At 36.0% G+C, this 5,574-nt stretch overlaps 1 pseudogene; it reads left to right on the top strand.

Moving 5' to 3' along the window:
• Positions 1 to 564: 564 nt before the first annotated feature.
• On the top strand, positions 565 to 4,622 carry LOC103939380 (annotated as a pseudogene).
• Positions 4,623 to 5,574: the final 952 nt, after the last annotated feature.

Below are 5,574 nucleotides of genomic sequence, written 5' to 3'. Positions count from 1 at the left end.
AAAATCATAATATTCGTAAAAATTATTATTATGGATGCGTAAAATTTAAGAAAACAAACTCAATTAATTAATTTATTTTATAGCAATCAAAGTAAACTTACTTTCCACACAATAACTTCTTAATAACGAAACATTGAAGGAAACGGTTAACTTTCTGTCTATATATACCCAAAGGAAGGTGATCACATTAAGAAAACAGTTAAGTTTCTATCTATACATATGGAAAGGAAATTAACTTGTACATTCGCCCATTGAAAGCATAGTTGCGTTTCTATGTACAGCTCTCTCTCTCTCTCTCTCTCTCTCTCTTTCTCTCTCTCAAAAAGTGATTATAAAAATGGGATAGTGCTATCCACACACCCATTTTTGCTTATCACGCACCATTCTTAATTTTCGACCATCAAATCAAATAAATTAAAGAAGATCATTGACTAAAAATTAACAAGGTATGTCGAAGGTAAAAATGAGTGTATAAGTGACACTTCCTATAAAGATACATTGTGACTTATAAATTGCATGCATACAACAGGTGCTTGATAAGAAAGAAATAAAGAATATTGAAAAATGTGGAAGCTAAGGTCGCAGATGGTGGCAATGATCCATGCATCTACAGCACAAACAACTTCGTGGGTAGGCAGATATTTGAGTTTGACCCTGAAGCAGGAACTACCGAAGAGCGAGCTGAGGTGGAAGAAGCTCGTCTTCATTTCTACAATAATCGCTATCAGGTTAAGCCCAATAGTGACCTCCTTTGGCGAATGCAGGTATACTTTAGTTAGTTCGTCCAAAATTTTATTGTTGTCAATTAGTTTACTGCAAATATAAGCCACAATTTGACAAGAATAACATTTCCCACCAATATGAACCTATGATACTTATTTGATCATGTTTCTACTAAATGTGAGTTCTAGTTGTCTTGGTTCCACCCATGTAGTTTTCAATTAGAAACAATACATGTGTCCACTCTATAGGTGCACCTACTTATCCACCACTTATTATTAACGTACCGTATAAACTGCATAATCAGAGACGTTATTTTACTTTTTCATGTCATCAAAGATTATGTTTGCAAAAAAAAATAATCAATTTAAATTTAGAGATTGTTTAGTCAACCATATGTAGGAGAGCATGGTACGATAAAAGTTGTAAGCTAAGTTCGTCGAACATGATCAACGGTTTTGGTAACAAGTATCATTATCAGGATGAATATACCCGTTCTTGGTACTGGGGTTTAATGATATTCCTTTTCACGTACTTAAGTTCGATTCTTGTAATTTCGAGTTTAATACCAATTTACTCCTCACCCCTTAATATAAATATACCCGTTCTTGGTTGGGGGCTTTTGGGCTTCTCTCGAACTTATTCGAAGTTGGGGAAAAGAAAGGAGCCTTCTTCGGCAGGTGCGCAGCAAGTTGTAGAAAGAACAAACCATCAAACAAACAAACAAATGTCTAATTTTTTGTTTGTCGTGTTTCTGGTATTTACAAGTTTTCATTTCCTATCTGATGGGCAACACCATTAAAATTTTAGGGTTTAATAACATTTAATTAGTAATAATATCATCATCATAACTTTAATCCTCTCATTAGTATTGCTCTTAATTTTCAATTCACTAACCCGCAGTTCCTAAGGGAGAAGAACTTCAAACAGACAATTCCCCCAGTGAAAGTTGAGGATGGAGAGGAAATCACATACGAAAAGGCCATCGCTACATTGAGAAGGTCTGTCCACTTCTTCTCAGCTTTGCAGGCTAGTGATGGACATTGGCCGGCTGAAAATGCGGGCCCGTTGTTTTTCCTTCCTCCTTTGGTGAGCATTTACTATTTACTATCATGTTATTTGAATCTCATCTTCCCTTTATGGGGCTTAAAAATATATAGCATATATATTCTCGAGTGTTTAGCATAGTTCAAATTTTAGGGGGTTACTAATTACTTTCCAATTTCTTATTCAAAATTTGCAGGTCATGTGCACTTACATTACGGGACATCTTAATACTGTATTCCTTGTAGAACACCACAAAGAAATTTTGCGTTACATATACTATCATCAGGTGTGTGTGTGTGTGTGTGTGTATTTTGGTCTATCTTCAGACAATTGCAGCGAATTTTAATTTTTCAAAATGTGCTTATTTGTGTTAAACTACTAACAAGGGTTGCAGTTAAGTTGCCCAAGAGTTTTCACTTCTACATCCGAAATCCCGGTCGTATAAAAAAAAAAAAAAACACTGAATAAATAATGCTAATTATTATACATTACTTTTTGGGGTATTTCAGAACCAAGATGGTGGCTGGGGATTACACATTGAAGGACACAGCACCATGTTCTGCACAGCTCTCAACTACATTTGTATGCGTATTCTTGGAGAAGGCCCTGATGGTGGCCAAGACAATGCTTGTGCAAGAGCTAGAAAGTGGATTCATGATCATGGCAGTGTTACCCACATCCCTTCTTGGGGTAAAACTTGGCTTTCGGTATGCCTATGTTCGACACTAAGACTAATTGCTTTTATTAGGCTTCAGTTGACTGTTCTTAAATAGCACTATTACTATAGACAATTGTCAACAACATATTGATCTTTATCTATGTCATACATAGCTGAATTACATGAGATTATTTGCTATCGATAACGGGGCAATATCGACAACGTATAAAGATGTATCACTTTTAACTCTTAATAATGTTAGTTAGACACACAAAACTAACATTATTGTCGATACACTCTATGATAGTGGTGGGCCCCTATTAACAATAGATTAAGTCAAATATGACTTTACATGTAGCACACCAAAATCATATTTAACCCTGGCTATTTCGGTATATTGAAGAATGATGGAGTCATCTTTGGCATTTTGTGTCTAAATTGCGTTTACTTTGTCAATGTAATGATACTTTCTTTTTATCGAAAATAAAACACAACCAGTTGCTTCAATTTAGTACTAGTGCTGTTAGAGAACACTGCATTGCAACTATGTAAGGGCATTTCCCTTTCTAATTAATCTTGCTTAATTGATTCTTGTAGATACTTGGTGTGTTTGAGTGGTCCGGAAGCAACCCAATGCCCCCAGAGTTTTGGATTCTGCCTTCATTTCTTCCTATGCATCCAGGTGGGCACAATTCCGGACACCACAAGTACAAATAATTCAATCTTTCACATGTTTATTGATTTAATTAGTCTCTCCCCAGAGTTTTGGAGTCATGTTGTCGAAATTTGTCAGATGCGTAACAAACTAAATTTTTTTAAGTCATTATTATTTAGCATATACTTACTAGGATATTGTCCTTTTTTTCCCCTCAGATGTTCAATCCCACAGAATTCTTCGCGGACATTGTGGTTGAGCATGAATACGTTGAGTGCACTTCATCTGCAATCCAGGCTTTAGTTTTGTTTAAGAAGTTATACCCTGGCCACAGGAAGGAAGAGATTGATCAATTTATTACCGCTGCTGCACTGTACCTTGAAAATGTACAAATGGCAGATGGTTCATGGTATATCATATGATTAAATCAAAATTTGATTATATAATTTTCTTTGATTAAAAACTAGAGAAGAACAAGAACTTAGTGAAGAAATGTTTGCACAGGTACGGGAATTGGGGAGTTGGCTTCACATATGGTACCTGGTTTGCTCTTGGAGGGCTAACTGCTGCTGGTAAGACCTTCAACAATTGTGCAGCCATTCGCAAAGCTATTAGTTTTCTACTCGCAATCCAGAAAGAGAATGGTGGTTGGGGAGAGAGCTACCTTTCATGTCCAAAAAAGGTAAAATATGAGAGGTGGATTATGATTGAAGCTAGCTGCAAGTATTTCTAAATTAATCTCATTGTCTTGGACTAAAGTATTTCACTCTATGGTGGGTGATACAGGAGTACGTTCCTCTTGAAGGAAACCGATCAAATTTAGTACACACAGCTTGGGCTATGATGGGTTTGATTCATGTAGGGCAGGCGGAAAGAGACCCCACACCTCTTCATCGTGCAGCAAAGTTGATAATCAATTCTCAGATGGAAAATGGTGATTTTCCTCAGCAGGTATCTTGCTTACCACATTAGTTCCAACTAAAATTAAAAAAAAAATTCTCTTAGTATTACTTGCATCGCAAACTTGACGAGTACAAATATGAACAAAATAACTTGTGTTGTTTTGTGTTGTTTCTGCGTATGCTCAAATTTTTACTTGAAACGTTTTGTAACTTCTAATCACTAATTATATGTGGCAGGAAATCACTGGAGCATTCATGAAGAACTGCATGCTACATTATGCATCTTATAGAAATATTTATCCCCTGTGGGCTCTTGCAGAATACTGCAGGCGGGTTCCATTTGTTGATGTCTAAGCTTTGCAGCCATGTTTATGAAGAAAATAATGTTTTGATTCATTTGAAAAGCTTTGCATTTCAGTTTAAGTGTTTGTAAATGGATGGTCCGGATTATAACAAGCTCATCAGCTTAATGGGTGCCATCTGTTATATTGGATGAGTTACTCCAGTGATCCATGTGCATTACGCATGATCAGTTCTGTTTGTTCGGTAGTGGAGGTCCAACGGCTATACGCCTATAGCCTCTCACACCTTACATGCTTGTAATGCTTCATCGAGAAGTAAGGAATTTGTGTTAACAGCACCATCATCTTCTACCTCTCCCCTTCTCCATTGTTCTCTGCAACTTTCTTCATTTCAATTTCTTGTTGAATGTTATTGCAATAAAACCATCGTAAACCACCTAAATTACAGAATTTAACATGGCCTGCCTAGGTTCGATTAAACTCTCATCTGGGAGTGAATTTGTGTTCGCAGAATCAAGCTCACAACGAGCTTCATCTCTGCAATACTGAGCTTTGTAAACACCGAAATCTGTCATATCCTAGTCTAATATGGCTGGATCAACTAGTTCTAAACCTAGTACACTAGTTTTAGTTACAAAAATAGGTCTAATTGCTATATTAAATTACATGAAAAATCAAGAAATAATTCATGCAATTATATATCAAAATAACGAACATGACATAATGGATTAGAAAAACTTGGAAATACGATCAAGGCAAGTGTTAGATACTTTGTCCTTAAGACAAGTTTACGCCCCATTACGGTACTCATAGTTGATCGGTGCATGTCTCCTAAGATACAACAACCATGTCTTTGTAATAGTAGCACTACAAAACACAAGGCTCCATGAACCATGATTGTGTTGAAAAGTCTCTCATATGGACTCAATGAGACTCTCTAATATTTAGTACACTCTATGAATCATTATGTAAAACAATGAAAAGTTATTTTGTGATTATAGGAGGCTTCCCTATTTATTGAATGTGAGATACTTCTCTGGAAAGTATTTGACTATTCATGAAGAGTCAAAGTTGCAACTCTTCATTTGAGCAGATACATCTTTCTACCAAAAGGCTCCCCTCCTAATTTCCATTCAATTAATAAATTTAATATAACAATAATATTATTTAATTTTCCAACAATCCCCCACGTGAATGGAAATTGACTCAATACCATGCAAATGACAATGCAGACACTAGAGAGAGAATTCAGTAGGAAAAGTACTGCATCGGGATAGGTGGCTTTTAACT

The sequence above is a fragment of a genome, unplaced genomic scaffold (genome assembly GCF_019419815.1).
Source record: "Pyrus x bretschneideri cultivar Hongxiangsu unplaced genomic scaffold, Pyrus_bretschneideri_v1 Contig37, whole genome shotgun sequence".
NCBI classification, from domain to species: domain Eukaryota; kingdom Viridiplantae; phylum Streptophyta; class Magnoliopsida; order Rosales; family Rosaceae; genus Pyrus; species Pyrus x bretschneideri.
The sequence above is the reverse complement of the archived record's forward strand: the minus strand, read 5'-3'. Positions and strand labels throughout refer to the sequence as shown.